This window comes from Lactuca serriola, chromosome 7, assembly GCF_051521515.1.
Source record: "Lactuca serriola cultivar US96UC23 chromosome 7, Lser_US96UC23_V15, whole genome shotgun sequence".
NCBI lineage: Eukaryota > Viridiplantae > Streptophyta > Magnoliopsida > Asterales > Asteraceae > Lactuca > Lactuca serriola.
Genome location: NC_136414.1, coordinates 169,133,056 through 169,157,691, shown reverse-complemented (window position 1 = coordinate 169,157,691; position 24,636 = coordinate 169,133,056). Strand labels below are relative to the sequence as shown.

The window sequence follows — 24,636 nt, the reverse complement described above, 5'->3', positions numbered from 1 at the left end:
AACACACGTCTTGATGAGATCGGGATAGCCAGGGAACCTAAAACTATACCCTTTATCACCCAAAAAGAGAATGTTTGCTTAGTCTGTGCAATAGTCATAGCATCCTAGGATAATGTAGCATATTTACGTACTCGCGCAGACGGCATGGCTGGTTTTCATCACCCTGGAGACCCCTACTTCCCTAATCAGGGAAACAACGGGTGGCTAGAGGAGGAGGAGGAGCCTGAGGAAGAGCCTGAAGAAGAACCTGAGGAGGACCCCGAAGAGGAATCTGACGGGGAACCGGAGGCGGAAGTCGAGGGCGAGCCTGTCGAACCCGAAGAAGACGAAGAACCTTTCGAAGAGGAGCTCGATGACAGCGAAGGGGGTGATTCGGGTGCAGAGTCCGAGGTCATCGACCCCCCTTACCCGATCAGGGTGCCTGCATATCGTGTGGGACCCACTGGACCTACCCCTCCTTGGGGCATTGATCTTTGGAGATGGAGCAGACATCAGGGACAGCGACCCCCGTTTGGCATGTCACGTGAGTTCTTTGACTTGAGGGACGGAGGACCAGCCGACCGAGCTCTACCAGTCATGGTGAGACGACTACGGGACACCGGCGACCTTGCTCAGGACACTGCTGATCAAGTACGCCAGTTGTGGACTAGGGTCGAGCGTGCGGAGCAGGAGACGCGTGACGTCCTCCGGGAGTTTCACATGAGGCAGGTAAGGTGGGAATCTCGACTTCAGGACGCAGAACGCCTAGTGGCTCGTCTTCAGGGAGCATCCACATCTTCGGCACCACCTCCTGACGCAGCTCATCGCGGTTAGGGATAGACTTATCATAGTAGGTTACTAGGAACTATGTTATGTACTCCGGCTCTATGTTTAAGTGACTACACTACTCATGGAGCCGTTATGCTGTCGGAATAGTGTTATTTATGTATGCTCCTACGAGCAAATTTTCTTGTACTAAATGCGGATAATATTAATAAACTTTTGTGTGTTTTGCTAAATTATTCTCAGTTGCTATGTGTTGAGACATTATGATTGCATGCTTGATGATAGTAATGTTTAGGTTCGCACCATACACCTAGTTAGTAGAGTCGCCACCTCACAGAAACCACGTACACTCAACATCTTTCCGTTTCATGACAGAAAGATGCCTCGCCCAGCTACTCGCGGAAATCCCGAACCAACCCCGCCGGAAGTTGACTCCACTGCTTTCCAGGCAGCCGTGTCTGCCGCAGTCACAGTGGCTATGGCACAACTTCACCGAGGGAACAACGGAGGAGGTAACGGGCAAGGATCCGGAAGTTCGAACAACGAGACGAACCAAGGACTCACTAAAACGTGCACCTACAAGGATTTTGCGAACGCTAAACCCCGAACTTTCAACGGTACCGGAGGAGTGATCGCCCTAAAGCGATGGATCGAGAAGGTAGAGTCGGTATTCGAGATATGCGAGTGCCCCGAGCAGATGAAAGTGAAGTTCGCGGCCTGCACTTTTGTGGACCAAGCACTCACTTGGTGGAATGGTCATGTAGAAGCTATGACACTCCCTGTCGCCAACTCTATTCCCTGGGCAGAGATGAAAGAGATGTTGACGGCTGAGTACTGCCCCCGAGGCGAAATACAGAAGATGGAGCAGGAACTATGGAATCTCACGGTGCAGAATGGGAACATCGATGCTTACATATCGAGATTCAGCGAACTATCTCTATTGTGCCCGGGTATGATCACATCAGAGGGAAAGAAGATTGAACGATTCATTTGGGGACTGACATCCCCCATTCAAGGGAATGTGATAGCTGCAAACCCTGAAACTTTTAACAGTGCGAAGAGATTGGCAAAGAGGCTATATGACCATAACAACAAAAAGGGCGAAAAACCAGTGGAGACTGAGAAGAAGAAGGAGGGTGATGGTAAGAAAGGATGGAACAACAAGAGGAAGGGGCGTCAGGGTCCCGAGACCTCTAAAAAGCAGCAAACGGTGGCAGTTAACGCTGTCACTGCGCCGGTACCAGTCACATCACATGCTCCAGCCTCAGCTGCTTCAAATGCTTCAAGACCCTATTCCGGTAATGCTCCCAAGTGCAATAAGTGCAGCTTCCATCACCATGGAGAATGTAAGGAGTTCCATTGCACCAGTTGCAACCGAAGGGGACACACTGCAAGGTTCTGCAGGACTTATCCTTCTCAGAACCAGAGTCAGGGAAACAACCAGAACAACAACAACAACCACCGCAACACCAATAACACCAATGCCGGCGGCAACAACGCAGGGCCTAGCCACACCTGTTTCGGGTGTGGAAGGACGGGACATTTCCGTCGAGACTGCCCTAACAACAACAACAACTCAGGAAACAGAGGAGCAGGAAGAATACTGACTATGGGTCAGAGTGATGCAGTTCAGGACCCCGCAGTTGTGACCGGTACGTTCCTCCTAAACCACACTTATGCATGCATCTTATTTGATACCGGAGCGGAGCGAAGTTTCGTAAGCGAGAAGTTTAAACATTTATTAAAACAACAACCCCAGAAGCTAAATGAAACCTATACGGTGGAAATGGCCAATGGGAAAACCGAATCCACTAGGGAGATCTACATCGGATGTACCCTAACCCTTAACCAACACGTCTTACGAATAGATCTGATGCCAGTGTCAATTAGGAGTTTCGATGTGATTATCGGCATGGATTGGTTAAGCCCCCACCATGCTGAGATTATGTGCCACGAGAAGGCCGTTCGCCTTCGTCTCCCGAATCATGAAACCCTAGTAATTTACGGAGACAAACCTAGCACGAATCTTCGTCTTATCTCGTGCATCAAAGCACAAAAACATCTGCGAAAGAACAACTTAGCGTTCTTGGCCCACATAGTGGACAAGGCCAAAGAAGAAATTAACATCCAAGACATTCCGGTAGCGTGTGAATTCCCGGACGTGTTTCCTGAAGATCTTCCAGGAGTACCCCCAGAGAGACAGGTTGAGTTCCGAATCGACCTCGTTCCAGGAGCAACTCCTCTCGCTAAATCACCATATCGATTGGCACCTGCTGAAATGCAGGAATTGTCCAGCCAACTCAGTGAGCTTCTGGACAAGGGATTTATCCGACCTAGCTACTCGCCATGGGGAGCTCCGGTGCTCTTTGTCAAGAAGAAGGACGGATCTTTCAGAATGTGCATCGATTACAGAGAGTTGAATAAACTCACTGTTAAAAACCGCTACCCACTCCCACGAATCGATGATCTATTCGACCAGCTCCAAGGAGCTAGCTATTTTTCTAAAATAGATCTACGGTCCGGATACCATCAACTCAAGGTCCGAGAAGAAGATATTCCTAAAACCGCTTTCCGAACCCGCTATGGACATTATGAATTCGTCGTAATGCCCTTCGGTCTAACAAATGCACCCGCCGCATTTATGGACCTAATGAACCGAATCTGTCGACCGTTCTTCGACAACTTCGTCATTGTGTTTATCGATGACATCCTCGTCTATTCTCGAAGCAAAGAGGAGCATGGCCAACATCTCCGACAAGTCCTAGAAACGCTGCGATCGGAAAGGCTTTACGCCAAACTCTCTAAGTGTGAGTTTTGGCTACGGAGCATGAATTTTCTAGGTCGCGTAGTTAGCCAAGATGGAATTCATGTGGATCCCTCTAAGGTCAAAGCTGTGGAAGGATGGGCAACTCCGACTACGCCCACAGAAATTCGTCAGTTCTTAGGCCTAGCAGGCTACTATAGGAGATTCATCCAAAACTTCTCTAAAATCGCCAAGCCACTTACCTTGCTTACGCAAAAGAGTGTGCCATTCAAGTGGACAGACCGACAAGAGATTACGTTTCGAGCCTTGAAGCAAGCTCTTTGTAGCGCTCCTGTACTATCTCTACCCGAAGGAACGGAAGATTTTGTAGTTTACTGTGACGCGTCAAATCAAGGTTTAGGTTGCGTTCTCATGCAACGTGGAAGAGTGATAGCATATGCGTCCCGTCAACTAAAGACGCACGAAGTAAATTACACAACCCATGACCTAGAACTGGGAGCTGTGGTCTTCGCCCTAAAAATTTGGAGGCACCACCTGTACGGTACAAAGTGCACCATCTTCACAGACCACAAGAGCCTCCAGCACATCTTGAATCAGAAGGAGCTGAACATGAGACAATGAAGATGGGTGGAGTTGTTAAACGACTACGAATGCGAGATCAAGTACCATCCAGGCAAGGCCAACGTGGTAGCTGACGCATTAAGTCGGAAGGAGTACACAAATCGCCGTACGAAAACGCACTCGATAACCATTCAGTCTCATCTGACCGCTCAAATTGCATCAGTCCAGGCAGAGGCTATGAAAGCGGAAAATAGAACTAGCGAGGCATTACGCGGAATGGAGAAGAACCTGGAAGTCAAAGAGAATGGGGTATACTACTTCATGAACCGTATTTGGGTTCCAAAAATCGGAGGATTCAGGGAGATCGTTATGAAGGAAGCCCACAAGACACGATACTCCATTCATCCTGGTTCGGACAAGATGTATTTGGACATTAAGCAACACTATTGGTGGCCTAACATGAAGGCGGAAATCGCGACTTATGTTGGTAAGTGCCTTACGTGCGCCAAAGTAAAAGTGGAGTACCAGAAACCTTCCGGATTGTTACAGCAACCGGCAATCCCTGAGTGGAAATGGGAGGGGATTTCTATGGACTTCGTGACCAAGCTGCCCAAGACGTCGGACGGTCTGGACACCATATGGGTAATAATCGACCGACTGACGAAATCTGCCCATTTCCTACCAATCAAAGAGTCCTACAAGATGGAGAGACTGACGCGTTTGTACCTACGAGAGATTGTAAGACTTCATGGAGTGCCAAAATCTATCATCTCGGATAGGGACAGTAGGTTCACGTCACGCTTTTGGCAGTCGCTCCACAAGGCCATGGGAACTCATCTTGATATGAGCACCGCGTATCACCCACAAACGGACGGTCAAAGCGAACGAACCATTCAGACGCTTGAAGACATGCTTCGTGCATGTGTGATAGACTTCGGAAAGTCTTGGGATACCCACCTACCGTTGATCGAGTTTTCATATAACAATAGTTATCATTCGAGCATTAAGGTGGCCCCTTTTGAAGCACTGTACGGGCGTAAATGTAGATCACCGTTATGTTGGGCTGAAGTAGGTGACACCCAGCTAGCAAGAACACATACGTCAAACAGGGCATTAACGGGACCGGAAATCATTCGCGAGACCACAGAAAAGATTGTCCAGATCAAAGCTCGATTACAGGCATCGCGTGACCGGCAAAAGAGCTATGCTGATAAACGGCGAAAGCCCTTAGAATTCCGAGTCGGTGATCGAGTATTGTTAAAGGTCTCACCCTGGAAAGGGGTTATACGTTTCGGAAAACGGGGAAAGCTGAACCCGCGATACATTGGACCTTTCGAAATCGTCGCCCGAATAGGCTCGGTAGCATACAGACTACAACTACCCGCGGAGCTAAACGGTGTACACCCCGTGTTTCATGTTTCTAATCTGAAAAAGTGCCTATCAGATGAAACCCTTGTCATTCCTCTTGACGAAATCGAAATCAATGAGAATCTCCTGTTCGTCGAAGAGCCAATCGAAATCATGGACAGGGAGGTGAAGCGTACTAAGCAGAGTCGCATCCCGATCGTGAAGGTGCGGTGGAACGCAAAGTGTGGGCCAGAATTCACGTGGGAACGCGAAGATCAAATGAAGCAAAAGTACCCTCACCTATTCTAGCATTCTCAAATCTAGCTTTCAAACAGAATTTCGGGACGAAATTCCCTCTAACGGGGGGATGATGTCACAACTGTAAATTTTGAGCCATGTAATCTATATATTCAAGTTAATGTGAATCAAAAACTTCAATCAAATACATCATACAAGTACTACAAGTAGTCATCAAACAATTGGAAAACCCTAGAAGTTCTTGTTAAGTCTATTTTAGACTAGAACTTCATTATTGGCTCCAAATGGACCAATAAGCTTCCAATTGGGCTATCATGGGCTTAGAACCCTAATTGGGCTCTAATTGGACCCACACTTATTTATTTTAACATTTTAGGTCATGTTGGGCCTATAATGAAATGAATTGAAAGCTTTGATACATGAATAACCTAAACTAGTCCAATAAAAATATAAAAATCATACTACATTCTTTTAAGCATAAAACACACTCTAACTAACTCAAATTTTGGGCTTAAGGGAAAAAGCCCAAATTTTTCTTTTCCCTTTCAAAAATCTCGGCCCAAAGGCCCAAACCCAAAGAGAAATGGAAGTGTTGACTTAATGCATGCCACCTCATTATTATCCAAAGGATATCCATGCAATATTTCCCATTCCTCCATGCACATCACCTCAAATATCACTTCTCTTCTCTCCTCTCTCTCACTCTCGGCCATACACACATACACACACCAAAAATATCTCAAATTCTCTCTAGATTCACTCAAGAACACTCTCTTCTTCCCTCTCCAAAATCTCGAAAAATAGGAAGCATTCAAGGAAGTTCTTCCACAAAAATCATCATCTAAGGTAAGGTTTTGTTTGGATCTATGACTTGTATTCCTTATTTATCAAACATCTCTTCCTAATCCATGCAAAAATCATGATCTTGCACCCTAGAACCATCTCCAAACTCGAGATCTTCATCAAAGGGAGCCAAGGCCAAAAACACTTCATTTTCCTTCCATTTTTCCTTGCAAAACCGAACCAACACCCCAAGGTGAGCTTCATACCCCCTATTTTCTGTTTTTATGAGTTTTGTGGGGGGGGGGGAATACAAGTGAAAGTGTAGATCTATATGTGTTTGTATGCCTTGTATGATTTCCATGCTTATATGTATGCTTTTATGTGTTTTTATGTTGGATCTAGCCTTAAAACCCATCAAAACCGAGATATATCTTGTGTTAAATGATTTTAGCTTCAAATATATTTCTAAACACAAAGTGCTTCAAGAAAAATGGCTAAGTGGTTTAGTAATAATTTTCTTTGGGTTAAAAACACAAATTTTGGGCCTAAAATGTGAAAAATGCAAAAATAAGGGCCCAAATTGACATTTCACAGATTCTGATGGATGAAGTGTGCCAAAACAGTTTCCATAAATAAATTTCTGGAAATATACTCATTTAGGGGATTAAAAACATAAATTCCAAGCTTAATGGGCTAAAAATGAAAATTTCGGCCCAATAAGGCCCATTATGCGAATTTTTCTGTTTTGGAGGGCCAAAACTGTAACTTTCTGTAAAACAGTGGACTATAAGTGTTCCAAATCATTTTCAAAGGTTTAAAATGCTTTTTAAATTTAAAAAGGACCAAAGTTGCAAAAACTTTTCCAATTTGGGCCAAAATTGTCAAAGTTGCGAAAAGAAGGGATTAAAACCGAGAAAACTGCATTTTTAAGGACTTAAACTGTTTTTATGAAAAATATGTTGAAAAATATTAATTTCAATAATTTTTGGTGTTAAAATGTCAAGAAAAATAGTTTAAGGACCAAACCGGGAAGTATTTAATAAAAAGGGTTGAAAATGTAAATTTTACAAATAATGAAGGGCTGAAAACAGGAATATTTCAAGGCTAGTTCAATGTACACAATTTGATCAAATAATGGCACCGCGACTATCGACGAAATACAACACATTACAATACCCAAAAGTCGTTGTTAAACGAATTGGCTCGGTCTCGAGCCAATAGAAATCTACAACTACTAACACTACGACACTACGATTCATACAAGTAACGTTTGGTAATACATATACATGCGAGTGTGCACAGACGTCTACGCACCATCTTTGGGCCCCACAAGTGTAAAATCTTGTTCGTTGAGCCTAGCTAGCCCAATGACCTGATCTTAAGGCCCGAAGACATTTTTTTTACGGTGTGTTGGGTTTTACCGATCCGACACAACGTAAATGGACTTTCAATGGCTTGTATACCACCGGTCCCCAAGGGTCCTTTGGTATTGCTAGTAAAGTCTACATTTCATGCGAGGCGGGTCGGGGACCCCTCGTACATTTTATCCCCAACCGGCTAATGGAGTTACCGGGGTCTTCGTGACCTCTTTCTCTTCGGATGTGGGACTACACCTAGTCAGGGCGATTGGATAACGCGATTAGTACTGACGACGCCTTCGGAGTCGTTAGTATAACTATAAACTGGGCGTTTGTGTAACGCGGGTTTGTAGTAAATAATCCTGCTCGAGAACCTTCCAACGTCGCCTGGGACTGACACTATACGCTATGCAATGGTTTCAATGTAACATCACGTAATTCAAGGAACTAGGAGAACATCGGGTTTTCCTAGGGTTTTCAATACTTACAAATTTGAAATGCATACATTTTCAATGAACATTTTTTTTACAAGTATAGAAACAAACAAGCATACCTATGGATCTTCACAAATGTTTTCAAAAGCTTATCTTTTCAGAAAATATCGGATTTTCTGGTGGTTTTTCAAACAATACAAACATTCGATTTCAAACACTACTTATGAACTCACCAACATTTCATATGTTGACGTTTTTCAAAATACTTGTATTCTCAGGGGACCAGTGAATCAAGGGAAATCATATTTAGTGACGGTTGCAGTTTATTTTTGTATGAATTGAACAAATTAATTTTTGGGGAATGTAATATTTAAACAATGTATGATATGTAAACACTACTGGTTGTACTATGTTGATGAATGGTGACGAATGTTGTTATGTTTCATATATATTCAATGTTATGGTATTCAATTGAGTCACGACAGCCCCCGGACGTTTCCGCCGTCTGGTTCGGGGGTGTGACAGTCTCAGAGGTACAAACTCATCAATTGGCTCAACAGGAGTTTCCTCCTCAATTTGAGGGCTAGCGTTTGAAGTTCCTTCACCACTTGACTCTTGAATTTTCAAGATTAATTTGCCTCCCACTGTCTCCTTGGCTTATAAACTCTCTCTCACGAAAGACTCCTCTTCTTGCTACAAAGACCACATTATCACTAGGTCTGTAGAAGAGGTAACCAAAGGATCTTTGTGGGTAGCCGATGAAAATACACCTCTCGCTTCGGGGTTCTAGCTTGTCATGAGTCTCGCGCCTCACAAAAGCCTCGCAACCCCAAATCTTGATGTGGTCTAGTTTAAGTACTTTACCAGTCCACATCTCGTGAGGAGTTTTGGCAACTTTCTTTGTAGGGACTAGATTAAGGATATGGGGGGCAGTCTCTAAGGCATACCCCCAAAATGAGATCGGTAGCGAAGCTCGACTCATCATGGAACGAACCATATCCAACAAGGTTCGATTACGCCTCTCAGCTACACCATTCAACTGTGGTGTCCTGGGAGGTATCAACTGTGAGATAATCCCACATTCCCTAAGATAGTCGAGGAACTCTGAACTAAGATACTCACCACCTCGATCGGATCGAAGCATCTTAATGTTCCTGCCCAATTGATTCTCGACTTCCTGTTTAAATTCCTTAAACCTTTCGAAAGTCTCTGACTTATGCTTGATTAAGTAGACATATCCATATCTACTGTAATCATCAGTAAAAGTCAAAAAATAACGATTAGCATCCCTTGTGGCATGTTTGAATGGTCCACACACATCCGTGTGTACAAGGTCCAACAAACCTTCACCCCTCTCACAAGAGCCTGTGAAGGGTGACTTTGTCATTTTTCCATGTAAGCATGATTCCCAACTATCATCTGACTTTAGGTCAAACGACTCCAAGACTCCATCCTTTTGGAGTTGGCCTATGCGTTTCTTGCTTATATGTCCAAGACGACAATGCCATAATGATGCTTTATCCAAGTTATTATTATTAATAGAATCAATACACATCACATTATTTCCTAAGTTATCTATAATAGACACGGCTTCATACACACCATCACAAGGTAATGCTTTAAAATAAAGAACATTATTAAAGAAAGCATCAATAGAACCAACTTCATTATTAAATGAAAAGGTAAACCCTTGTTTATACAATGCATGAAAGGAAATAATATTTCTTGCCATTTCTGGCGAGTAACAACATTTATTCAAATCTCAACTTAATCTACTACTTAGCGACAAAGTATAAAGTCCAATCTTGGTGACAGGTGTAACTTTCCTATTCCCCATGATTAAGTTTATCCTTCCTTGCTCCACATTCTCACTTCTTCTTAGTCCCTTCAAGTCACAACAAATATGAATACCACAACCGGTATCAAGGACCCAAGAGTTAGAATTGGGTGAGTTATTAGAAATGATAGTGTAAATACCTGCATGGTTGGGTTTAACTTTCCCATCCTTCACATCTTGCTGGTACTTTGGGCAGTTCCGCTTCCAATGAGCCTTTTCATGGCAATAGAAGCATTCAACCTCTTTTGGGTCAGAAGAAGGAGTGATGAAACCTTTCTTGGTTCCACTTGAAGAAGAGCCATCAAGGGTCCTAACCTTGGTACCCTTCGAAGAACTCTTTCTCTTCTTCCCTCATCCTTTCCTGATTGCCAAGACAGGGGTGGTGTTGGTAGGAGTAGGAGTAACAATCACCTTACCCTTAAGACCAATTTCTGCGGTCTTTAAGAGTCCTTGAAGTTTGCTGAGTGTGACCTCTTCCTTGTTCATGTGGTATGTCATGCGGAATTGATCATAACATGAAGGTAAGGAGTGCAAAATGATATCTATTGCAAGCTCCTCAGGGAAGTTCACATTTAGCTTCAGCAAACGGTCCACAAATCTTTGCATTTTCTGCATGTGGCCTGTGATGGGTTCACCATATTTCATACGGGTTGTTATCATGGAGGAGATGATTTCATACCTCTCTTAACGAGCACTTTGATGGTATCTTTCCATCAAGTCTTGGTGCATCTCATAGGGGTAGAAATCTTCATAGGATTTTTGGAGATCTGTGGTCATAGTGGCCATCATGATGCATGCCACTTTGGTGGCATCCCTTTCATGTGCCCTAAACTCAGCGATCTCTTGAGGAGTAGCAACTGTCTCATCAATCTCCTTAAGCTCCTTATCGAGGACATATTCCTTGTCCTCGTAGCGAGTAATCATTCGGATGTTTCTGATCCATTCATTAAAGTTGGTTCCATCAAAAGTGACTTTCCCACACAAGTTCATAAGAGAAAAGGAGCCACTAGGATTAGAGTCAGAAGCAACGTTGTTTGCAGACATCTGATAAGAGAAGAAAGAAGGATTAGTTTAGATATAAAGATATTCCTTAATAAAACACCCAAATGTAGTATTAAGGCTAGGACCCAATCACAATATATTATACTTAGAAGAGGTATGCCGTAATCTAAGTAATAACATATTTGAAAGGTAGGTGAATGACGATTCACCAATTTCCACCAAATCCGAAATATTAAAAAATATTTAATTTGGTTTTTTTAGAAACTCCTAGATTCTTTTGAGATTCAATGAACTTTTCAAAGGCATGTTTCAATCTCGAGTGTGCCCTCCAAGTTTTGTGACTGGGATGCCGAGGATCACAAAACGAGGTGTGAAGTAACCATGCAAATTACTTGGTACCCTTAATAAATTACCCCTCAATCGATGTGCCGGTTAACCACACACGCTCCATCAATACTATGATAAATATTAATTCACCCTTTACCTACCTTGTTAAGTCCAAGTTAGTGTGCCGGTTAACCACACACGCTCCACTAACGACTTAGACAAAGTGTAAAGTGTAATTTCATGGATTAACACCTTATTCACATTTTTCCTAAAGTAAATAAGATTGGGAATTTAATAAAACATTTAGTTACTTTATAATATTCGTCATACTTTTAATGAGAATTTATAAGTCCTTGTCTTACCCGTTCGGCTAACGACTCTCCACCAGTCAAACAAGCGGTGGGTGAGAGTGGACACCCATTAAGTTGCCATTTTATAGGCAACAACCTTATACCCACCTTATAGACTAGCTTCGTGAATGAGGCGTACTAGCGATAAGACGAATTTAATCTTATACATATATATTACTATTAACTTATAATATTATAAGTATAAGGGTTGAATTTTAACTTTTAAAATTCTAAGGGTTGGAACTAAAGTTTTCAATATGACTTTACTTGTTCCAAAACTTGAGGGCAACTTTTGTAAACTTTCAAAACTTTTCATTTCTTGTAACTTATGAGTTAAATAGAGTAATAAAAATGAAGACTCTTCATTTTTCTAACTCTTGTGTTCTTTTAATGGTTTTAATTCAAGTGTGACTCTTGGTTTTCCATAACTTGAGGACAAGTTATGGACTCCATTAAAACACATTATGATCAAGAATTAAACTACCACAAAGGTTACAAATAATTCCTATGATCATCTAAACATCATAAGATCAAGAACATGAATATGAACACTTTCATGAATAAAAAATTACACATAAAACTTTGTAATTTTGATAACAAGTTGTTGTAAATGGATTAGAAAAGACATTACACCATCTAAAACAAGTTTTCAAGTACCAAAACAATTTAGGGTAATGTTTCTAGTCCATTTCCAGCAACTAAAGTCGAAAATCTGCACTCTGAGGCTTCTACTCGCCGAGTGCATGAACCTACTCGGCGAGTAGGTTGAAGATTCACATGAACTCGGCGAGTCCCCCCATGGACTCGGCGAGTTCATCAGGCAGACAACAAGTTTTTCGACTTTTTTCCAATATTTGCATCAAGTATCAAACAAACAAGCCTAGGCTCTGATACCACTGATGGGTTTTGAGCATTCTAACACTTCCTAAGTGTACATGCAACCCTAATAAACCTTGGATCTATGTTTGTCTAAGATACATGCAAATAATTATTTTTCCAAGGTTCATATCCTAACTAGCATGGCATGGGGAACATGAATCAAATAAAGCTAGTAGAAATACTTACCTTGTAGTAGTAGTTGATTGCTTGGAGTTTTAGAGCCTAGCACCAATAGTGTGGATGCCTCAAATGGAAATCACAAATCACCACAAACTTGGAACTTTGAGAGAATAGTCACTACTATCTTGAAATCGGCCCTCTTGCTTTACTCACATCAACTAGTGTGATTTCAAGAACGAAAGCCTCCTTTATATAGTGTGGTGGATTAGGGTTACATCCATGTAAACCCTAATACCCATGTCTCTTCATTTCCATGAGATCCATGGGTTAAAGCTCCATGGAGTATCCATGGACTTTCCATGTAAGCCTAGCCCATTCCAAATAAGCATTAGCCCACACTATATAAATATAGAAGTCCATATTTAATTAGTAATATCTTTGACCTCTAAGATAATCCTAGATTAATTATAGATCAATACTAATTAAATAATATGATCTTATATTAATATATTAGAACTTATAATATATTAATAAATCATAACTTGTACTATTCTCAAAAGATTATCCATAAATTGTTCGGGTGAAGTGCAACCCAAATGGACCATGCCGGGTCGGGTCAAGTACATACCAAATATAGTTATGGACTTAGACACTATATCCAACAAGGAAAACTTTAGGAATTACACCAATCGTTCTATCATCCCACCAATCAAATGTGTACATTCGGATGTACCGTACTTCTCTAGACGCACTACTATTTTATCAGACGTATTCTAAAGGCAAGATACCTCTCTTATGATATCTTCTTATAGGTATCATTCACTATCGTAATCCATCTCATTTCCTCTATTTTATTATTCTATCATGGTTCGCATCACTTCCTGAACTTCTGCCATTGTGATAGGTTCAGGTGCAGGCGCAACGACCGATGCATGACCCATCACATTCTTAGGCTCAGGTTGTCATCTTCCTTTTGTTTTGTACACCCAAGCAGATGTTCGGTGTACCGAGACGAGAATTTAAGATAAGAAAGATCTTATTTATGATAGACGTATAAATCTCCTTATTACTCTGAAACGTTACATGCTAGTTCTAATATCGTTATCATACGCTTAGAATCCTGAACACATAAGGTTTCCAGATCCGGTCGGCAGCAGACCATAGATCCGATCAAACTATAGCATAAAGCATAACAAATCATTTATCACGTAAAAGCAATTTAGACATCATTTCTAAAATAAGCTAGTGCTTGTGTCTATTCAGGTGTATTACCTAAATCTATTAGACACACTCCTCACAATCATTGCTTAGCATTCTAAGTTTAAGTCTAGAAATAAATCCATATTCCTAGTTCACTTAAACTAATGCTCTGATACCAACTGTGACATCCCCATTTTTACGGCCAGAAAAGACCGATTTTTTTTATGCTTTATAAAAATCAAAGTATCTTTTTTAGTAAAAACGTTGCGGAATTTGTTCCCAGTAAAACATGATAATAAGTTATCAAAGCATTTCTGAGGAAAAGTATTTTTATTCATTTTAAAACATTTGGGATGTCATCGTCAATACAGAAACATAAGCATAAACAGAACTTACATTCATTATCGCTAGTGATTTACATCTCCTTAATCTCTCAGTGTAATGTGACATCATAACAACACTTGTGATATAAATAAACTGAGTGGGTCAGGTTGGGAAACCTGGTGAGTACATAGGGTTTTCAACCCACAATAATATAATTATTATGTTTAAACAATTAAGCAATCAACCCAATTACCCATCCTCATTATCTTATTTATTCTTAAGGATTCTACCCTAAGAATCAGCTATTTCTTGTTCACTCATTCCTAAGGATCATCCAAAGGAATCGGCACAAAGTCCATCGTTGCCACGGTTTACACAACGGGCACTAAGTATGCATAGTCACCAGGGTTTAGGCATCAAGTCTGCATGATCACCAGGGTTTAGGCATCATGTATGCATGATCACCTAGGTTTAGAGTACACCGGGTGAACACATCGTTCACAACACCTACAGGTTGCGAGTCTGCTAGTGTTCCAATGGACTGTCTAGAATAGTCCGTGGTTGTCATCCATACTCTGCTGAATGACGGGGCCATCGTTTGGGAAAAGGCTTCTCACATCGTCCACCTCTCACCCTCACCCCGTGGTCTATAACACCTCTCAACTCATCATCTAACTCATATTCCATCTATTACATGTACCCATGTTTTACCCCAACATTATTGTAGATATAAAATACATATACAGTTTAAATCATTTAAAACATGTATAAAATCGTTCATCCAACATAGACAACAAGTATTCAGATAATATGCACACATAACACGTAATTTATATAAAATACTTCATATCAATGTGTAAGATGAAAGTAACTATGCACTCACTTGATTAGGTGGTGATTCCGAACTCAAACAACACTTCGTTATCTCAAAACAATTTTCCTCGACAAAACCTAGTATCAATACCACTACGGTTTAGTTTTTAACGTTAATCGCGACTAATTAATAGTTTAGCTATTATTACTATTATATAAGCGTTAAATAACACTCAATATAACTCATAATAATAACCCAAATAATTATTTTAAGGTCCTAATAATGTTACTATAATTAAATAAAAATTATATTAAATATAGTATAGGCGTAGCTCACTTACAGTGGGTTTTTATTAAAAACCGGGCTTCGCTGGAGTAGCGTTTCCGAGCCGAAAGCTTTTCTTCTCGGAGCCGTCGGGCACTCCGGGGCTTTCTTCTCGTTCTAAGGAGGTTCCCTAGACTTGGGAGGGGTTTAGGGAGGCTAGAGAGAAGTTAGAGAGAGAAAGAAAGGCTTATGGTGTGAAGAAAATATGAGGAGTTGACCCTTTATTTATATGAGTTTTATAGTAAAGTAGTCTCTAAGCTTCTTCCGTATCTTCTGCGTACAAGCTCCGTTTTCTACATTATTTATATCCACGCGTTGGTATTTACAAGTACTACAACTTTCATTTAGATCATGTCAGCTAATTCTCACTCTATCTCAGATTTACAAAACTGTATTGAATTTGACACGCTCGAAGAGTAAGGAATAAGCTTCGTCCATATCTTTCGCATACGAGCTCCGTTTTCGACTGTATTTTTATTTTTTAACTCCTATTATATCTTCATTTCTCGTTTAAATTATTTTGGCTAAAAATCGACCGATCTAAAATTCAGATTTCGGGCTGTGCACTGCTATGCTAAATCTTAGAAAAATCATAACTTCCTCATACGAAGTCAGATTTGGACGTTCTTTTTATGCACACTCTCGGTTTAGAATATACTACATCTTTCATTTTGATCGCTAAGGTTAAAAAGTATTTTATCGTAAATTCACTTTTTACGATTACCGGTGTCGTGCCGGTTTAGCCGTAAAACTTCGACGAGTCATAACTTCTTCGTTATAACTCGGATTTCGGCGTTCTTTATATATACGGAACCCTTGAGATGTATTCTAAAACTTGGTTAAGATGATTTTTTCTAAATAATCTTTCATAAAAAAACTCATTTTTGACGCTCATTGACACTAAATTGACTAGCCCGGATCTGCGGGCGTTACAGATGGTCCCAATGGTATGATTGAAGAAGAACCCATCGAGTTCTTGCTAGACTCGACGAGTAGAAACGGGGATTGATTTGGTTTAGAGAAGTATGGACTCGACGAGTTGGTAGACCAACTCGGCGAGTCAAGTCAACTGTATGTGACTTTGACCAAAGTTGACTTTGACCAAAGTTGACTTTGACCGGATTTGAGCTGACCCTGGTTAGGGTTACAAGTGCAAGTTGATAACGTGGATGGGGTTGTCGTGTAAGGATTAAGGAGTCGAGGAGAGTCGATTTTCACACCGAGGATAGTTCGGACACTACACAACTTTAAGGTGAGTCTTCTCCTAGTAGGGGTGAGTCTACAACCACAATGCCGGCCTATAAGTAAGAGTATTGGTTAGATGATTGTCTTTGTGATAATTATCTAGGACTTGATATGTGTTATGCTTACTGTGATTGACATGGTTATGATTGATATGCTTATTGTATTTATTATGTGTTAGCAGTAGGAGGGATGAAATAATCCCTGGTTACCGGTTGAAAGATACCGAATGGGAGGATAATTCCTAGATACCGGTTGAAAGATACTGAAGGGGAAGGTAGTTCCTGGTTACCGGTTGAAAGATACCGAGGGGGAGTCCAAATCCCGGTTATGCTTGATAGTTACCGGTTGAAGGATACCGAGGGTCATGTATTATTTTGGTATGGGTATGGTTGGGGAACTTACTAAGCTTCGTGCTTACAGTTTTAGTTATGGATTCAGGTACCTCTTAGTCTAAAGGGAAGGAGTCGGCGGGGTAGCAGCGCATCACACACATGGTTTCCGCATTGAGTTTCTGGGATTGTACTCTGATTTTCATTACTTCTGATGATATGGTTTGGGACACGACACCCGGTTCGTCGTTCCAAGCTTAGATTTGAGATAACTGTAAGAATTCCTGCATAGCAGGGTTACCGCAGCTAAGGAAGCCTTGCACTTAGAACCGAGGGATAAAGTCTCGAATATACAGAAAGAGTCCTAGCTAGCTAATCCTTAAGCCGAGCTAGTTCTTAGTCTTGCTTCTGTAGCTCTTCCTTCTGTTGCCTGTAAAAACATCAGAGCAATATATCGTAGTGTAGAACCCTACGGTAGGTAACAGCAGGTACAAGCAACATTATGGTTTTTATAACCTGATGTAATATTGACAATGTTTTGGTAAAATGTCTTATGAATTACTTAATTAAAAACAAAATTTTTGGCATCGAAATTTGGGATGTTACACTCTTCGTATGCTCGTTGGAAGAAAAATAAAACAAAAAAAATCGGGTTCGACGTCTACGAGATCTAGTGTTAAGGATCATTTTGGAGAGAAATTTGATCGATATGTACAAGTTCAAGAGAACAAGAGCGATATTATGAGTCGGGTAGAACAAAAAATATTGAAGCGCAAATATTGTTTCAAGAGGCACAAAACGACGCTTCAAACAAAAACCGATATGGAAATCTTGAAAATGAAAACGGATGACCTCGACGACGAAGATTTAGAGCTTTTTTTCTCGATGAAAGAGTGGTTCGAACCCGACGTAGGAATAGGTGGTAGTTTATTTTAGTTATGCTTGGTATTTTTAGGTTTTTTATTTTTAATGTTATTTTTAATTTTTTTTAATTTTAATTATGTAAAATTTATTTTTAGTGTTATTTTTATTTTTAATGTTATTTTTATTTTTTTATTTTAATTAATATACTTTTTATTTAATGTAATTTGGTATTTAAACTTAATGAAAAACTAGTATTTAAAAAAAAACTATATGGTTTTTATGTATTTTTTATTTAATTTTAATTAAAAAAATAAAGTGAAGTGTTGTGTTTAGTGGTAGGTAACCCTTATGTTTAGTGGTTGTTAGTGGCGATTAGAGTAGAGCATGGTGCGGTTTGGTGCGGTTTTTGGCCAAAACCGAACCAAAAACCGCAACTTCGGTTTTTTGAAATTTAGAAACCCACCATTCGGTTTTTATGCGGTTTTTTGTGGTTCGGTTTTTTTTGCGGTTTTTTGTCAATTTTTTAATTTGGTTTTTGTTTTGCCTATTTACTAAAACTCAGTAACTCAATGAGTTACATTGACTCAGATGAGGAGTGTTAATTATTTCTTGAAAAACTTTATATAGAGATGAGGAGCGTCAAATTGATTCTATTATATAAAATATGAGAATGATGAATGTTTTATCTCAAAGGCGATCGATGATACTCTTGTAATGCTGAAAAAATTTAAGCCCAAATGATATCTTAAAGATGAACTAATACCACCACATCTTGGTTTGAAATCAAATGACATAACCACTCATCCAACATGCTTCTAATACTTGAATATAATATGAATTAAATATAATATTTGTTTCGCAGATACACACGATAATATCAATTAATGTAGTTATAAAAATGATACTATCATCACTAGTACTCTTCATATTTAATTATTAAAAATGTAATAAACATTATTTGTTTTTGTAAATATCAGTATATGTATACTTAAAAATATAAAATCATCCTCTAATAAGATAGAAAGTTACATTTATAGAAATTTTAATTGTCATGAATTCTTCATTCTTACAAATATCAATACTTAATATATATATATATATATATATATATATATATATATATGTGTGTGTGTGTGTGTGTGTGTGTGTGTGGTGCGGTTCGGTTTTTGCGGTTCTTGCAAGACTAGAAACCGCACCGCACTGAACATTTTCGGTTTTTGCAAAACTAAAAACCGCACCGTTGGTTTTCATTTCGGTTTCGGTTTTTCGGTTTTGGTTTATGCGGTTTTTTCGGGTTTGAGGTTTGAGGTTCGGTTTTTGCTCACCCCTAGTGGTGATGATATGACACCCACCACTATAATGATTAGTGGTGGGTAGAACAGATGATCTTAAATTTAGTTATTTATTTACACATTTTATCTCTAACCCTCGGTTTTTTTTTTTTTTCCTTGTATGTCTATTTTGTTTTAACTATAATTTGCTGTTTTGATTTAATGGGAACTAACCGATATATATATATATATATATATATATATATATATATATATCAAAAATATTAAAAGAATAAAAAAGAATAAAAGTAAATAGAAAAAAAAATACGGATGGATTTCAAAATTTTATAAAATTAACTCTGCAAATTGTCATGCACTATCCTCTTTTTTCCTGACACACCTCTCCTTACTCAGTCACACACACTCTTCTAACAGAAAAATCTAGAAGATCCCAATTCTCTTACAAGTTTCCTTTCTGTATTCTAAATCGGCGCACGCCTATTGGAGTTAACAGCTCTCTCTGTCTCTACTGCGATCATCTTCTTCTGGACAGGTTATGTTCATTTTTATTTCATCCTTTTTATATCAATGTTTTTTGAATGTTGAAAATGTTTTTTTAATTACTTAAATGCAATAGATATCCGCGGTTTTCCCGAAAATCCTTTAAGTTTTGTTCCAAAATGTTTCCGTTTCTTGTGGTTCTATAATGGAGGAGAATGATTTCTTTCACTTTTTTTCTTTCCATTTTTCTACTGGTCTAAGCGTTGTTCCAATCGGATATAATGAGCCTAATAGGAAATCCATTAATCAAACTCCTCTATGATTAAGATCTCGTTACTTTATTGATTTGATGTGTACGCCTTTTTTTCGTTTATCTATCAATCTCGCTTTTCCGTCTGATTCTTACGATTTCTTGCAGCCTAATCTATCAAGATGATAAGTTTGATTTCTAAGCAGCTGGTTATGGTAAATCCGTTCTCTATTGTAATAGGAAGTCAAAACAAAACTACAACTCATTTGAGGTTCATGAAGACTGTACCACAAGCCATGCCTAAATTAGCTCTGGTTCTTAGAGGAATTCTGGTACCGAGCGCAGTTAAACCTAGGGCAACAGCAAATGCCTATGAACAATTTCCAGATCTTACTGAAACTGCTAAAAGGATATTAGAGATGAGCGAAACCGAAGCCAGAGAACAAGGCCAAAGTGCTGTCGGAGATGGACATTTGTTACTGGATATTTTGGTCCATCAACACAACTCTGCATCCAGGGCCGGTCCATTGCTTTTTACTACTCGGGGCGAGATAAGAATTTTTATGCCCTTATATATGAAAAAAAAACTAGAAATCCAAAGTGCAGTAAATTTTATAATCAAACAAACAATATAAGTAAAACCTACAAAAATCACCTAAAACAATGTTATCGAGCATTTTTTGAAGTTTACAATAATCAATAATTTGTAAAATGTCACTTTCAAAACTTAAAATTGCTAATGGTTCAATCTTTCTTGAATCATAATACTTCTAAGATACGATTTGATGTGCAGGCCCGGTCCATTGCTTTTTACTACCCGGGGCGAGATAAAAAATTTTATGCCCTTATATATGAAAAAAATAGAAAATCCAAAGTGCAGTACATTTTATAATCAAACAAACAATATGAGTAAAACCTACAAAAATCACCTAAAACAATGTTATCGAGCATTTTTTTGAAGTTTACAATAATCATTAATTTGTAAAATGTCACTTTCAAAACTTAAAATTGCTAATGGTTCAATCTTTCTTAAATCATAATACTTCTAAGGTACGATTTGATGAGCTTCAGTTTTGAAAAACTTCTTTCCGCAAAAACAATTGTAACCGTCACCTTCAACAATATCCTATATGCAACACAAACATTAAAAAATATATTCATTCTTCTTGTATGTTTCATTCGGCAACATTTTCTGTAAAATTTGTAACTCAATCAATAAATCATTTTCATCAATCTCACATTTTTCTCCATTTGTCAAGTTGGACTCAAGATTTAAACAATATTTTTTAATTCATCATCAACTAAAGAAACTAATTTGGAACCATTAAATAAAAAAACAAATATAGATTTAAAATCTTTTTTTTTCAAAATCATTAGCATTATCAACTGAATCACAAGATGCACTTGGTGGAATATAAGAATTATCAATCAGATTATTATCACTAATATTTTGATTTCTAACAGCAAATTTATTCAAAGACCCTCTTAAATGATTAGTCTCTTTTTTTTTCATTTTTTTTTCCTATTTTGAGCATCCCATGGTTGTTTTCTGGAAACAAATTTAAAACTCAACAAATCTAGTTATAAACACTAAACAAAGAAAGATACAACCTGAATGAGAAAACAACGCAGCAGATTTTGAGCAAACCATAATGTCAACTTTCAATACCAAGCAGCCTCCTGATAAATATATAACAAGTTTTTAAATAGAGGCTAGACAATTGTAAGTCTTGGGTGGAACTCTAACCCTAAAGCGAAAATGAATGAATATTTGCTCCTCGGACATGTTCATGCTGTCTTGCATCGGTGAACTAAACCCATTTTAACAAAGCTTGTCAACAAGTAACATTCACATGCCTTGATCCTGTATTAGGAACATGAGTTACATAGTATACAACTTTTCTATTGCAAGTACACTTAAATATAGTTGCTTTTGAAAAAAAAGCGCAATAAAGAGTAAAAAGATTACACAGCATAGTGTACAAAAGTAAAAGGGAACACACACAATGCAAAAACAAAAACACGAAGTGAAAGTTTGGAAGAAGGCGAAAAACACAAGGGGATGAAATGAACAAGGATTATAATCTACAAGTTACATAGTCAGTAAGTCATCTACTTCTGTGTAGATAATCCTAATTTTTTTTCCTTAAAACATGTCCATATTGATGGATTTGATTTCATACAAAACGACATTGAAACTTTGATAAGAATGATGTTCGATTCATATATATACTTACTTGAATTTCCATTGCCTCCTTTAGTTGGAACACAACCTCAGCAATTGTAGGCCGGTGTTCCCGAGTTTCTTGCAAGCATTGATAAGCAGTAGCTGTAAATTTGAGCAACGTTATTGGATTGATGTCTTTCCTTATTCTTTGATCAACAATCTTTTCCATATCACCGTTTTGTAGCAAGTTGGAGCATAATGAAAGAGAAATTTCCGCTCATCATTGTAATCTACACACACCACCCTTCCACACAAAACTTCAAACAAAACCACACCAAAAGAATAAACATCCGATTCTTTTGTTAAAAACCCTGTTCTTCCATATTGTGGGTCCATGTAACCATATGTCCCCGCAATATTAGTTATCACAAAACTATTTTGTTGATTAGCTAATCCTATCTTAGCCAACCCAAAATCCGCAAGTTTTGCATTCAAATTTTCATCCAACAAAATATTTGCACTTTTAATATTGCGATGTATTATTCTGTGTTTTTGTGCAACATGATTATGAAGATAGTCCAATGCAAAAGCAACGTCGATGCATATTTTGAGGAGTTGTAGCCATGAAAGTTGAGAGGAAGGGTTAAGCAAATAGGTGTCGAGGCTTTCATTGTTAACATCACAAAACCCAATAAGGGTTACAATGTTGTGATGTTGATATTGTGAAAGCATTGTGAACTCGGTTTGGAACTCTTTGTTACCTTGATTATTATCGATCTCTAGCCGTTTTACAACGACTAGCTTGTTTACATGATCCCTCTAGGTGAGGATTCCCTTGTAGACTCTTCCGTATCCACCTTTTCCAATGAAATTTCTTTCATTGAAGTCTTGGGTACAATTCTTTATGGCTTGTAGGGGGATTTCGGAGTGGTTTGGCTGCTTCATGTGAGACATGACCAACTGGAGTAATTAATATCGAATCGGGCACTAACAAACATACCTTAGTTATATTATATATACAATTTCAGGAACTAACCTCTGGATAAAATTCCTGGTCTTGTGGCAGAGGACTCCTTGAAGATATGTATAATCTATTCTTGAGGTCCTTAACAATGTCTTGAATAACCTCTGCTTCTCGCGTAAGACTTGATTTTAGTAAGAACCATAAAATTAACATACTAGTTTTGGAGATTTAATTTATCCAAATGATCCGATCTAAATAAATAAGTTAATTCTCTATAATTTAGATGATCACATAATTGAAAACTTATATGATCAACTGTATGCTATCTCCTTTATACATTAATTACGTTACAAATATATATATATATATATATATATATATATATATATATATATATATGTGTGTGTGTGTGTGTGTGTGTGATGATGATGATTTTGAAGAAACCTATTGGAATGCATGGAATAAGATTATATTGACATGAATTTCACGTGTTAAGCAATACAAATTAAGTGGCTACCTGCGTCATTTACTAGTATCCCTCCTAAATCAGCAAGTTGTGCAAGCGCTTTTCCCTTTCTGTCCATCTGTAGAGCCCATTGACTTGTATCGGTCACAAACTTCATCTCGTGTAAAATCCGAGCCAGCTCTTCTCGGAATGTACGATGTACCTTCTCGACTTCGGTGGGCTCAATACGATAATAGATGGGAACAACAATATGATTGGATGTCATACGTTGTTCAAGGATCTGCACCAATTCTTCAAGGAAACATGCGGAAGTAGCAAAATTCTTTGACAACACGATAACAGATGCCCTAGATGCTTTAATTGCACTCTCGAGATCTGGTTTCAGACCTTCCTTTATTTCAATCTTTTCATCACTAAAGAAGGTAGTGAAATTGGCATCCACTAGGGCTTTATTAAGGTGCTCAGTGAAACTATATCGATTATCGGTACCTCTAAAGTTTAAATATACGTCATACGTATGACCACCAATTGGTGAAGACTATTTCCGGAAGAGCCATTATGATCAGTTACTAAAAACTATCAATGATTTGAGACCAGATTTACAATCAAGTAACGGATATACCAAAACTATAAATACAGCAGATTGAACACCCACAAAACATTCAAAGCTCTAGCTCCCTAACATATTTTCAGGAAGAACAAGGATAAAATGGAATAAAATCCTAATAGCCAATAAAAACGTGATAATTCGGAGGTGGGTATAATGTAGATTTGAAAGAAAGAACATAATATTTGAGAGAAATGGTTTTCGACAGATCATGTGATGTGAGGAGTGCTGCAAATTAAAAAGTCAATGCATGGTTTTTCCTCAATCCATCCATAGGTTTGACGGTTTCTCGTAGCGTGGGGATGGGACTATTGTTGGGTTCAAGCATAAACTAACATAAAATTGTAAAAATAGTCCCTCTACTTTTCATTTTATGTGTGGTTAATGTTCAAATCTTTAAAACTCTTTAAAACTTGTAGATTTTGTCCTTTTAGCATAGTTTTATTGTGGATTTGCTCCATATCCAAACCAAAAAGACTAATTTACCCCTTTTCTATAGATTTTAAATAATTTTCTAAATATTAA

At 38.6% G+C, this 24,636-nt stretch overlaps 1 long non-coding RNA gene across 1 annotated transcript; it reads right to left on the bottom strand.

Annotated features, from left to right (window-relative positions):
* Nucleotides 1-21,372: 21,372 nt before the first annotated feature.
* Nucleotides 21,373-24,386, bottom strand: LOC145062180 (uncharacterized). The gene is made up of 4 exons (XR_013687473.1): nt 23,556-24,386; nt 23,111-23,219; nt 22,145-23,010; nt 21,373-21,771 (listed from the first exon to the last, which is right to left on the bottom strand). It is a non-coding gene; the product is annotated as an uncharacterized LOC145062180 (long non-coding RNA).
* Nucleotides 24,387-24,636: the final 250 nt, after the last annotated feature.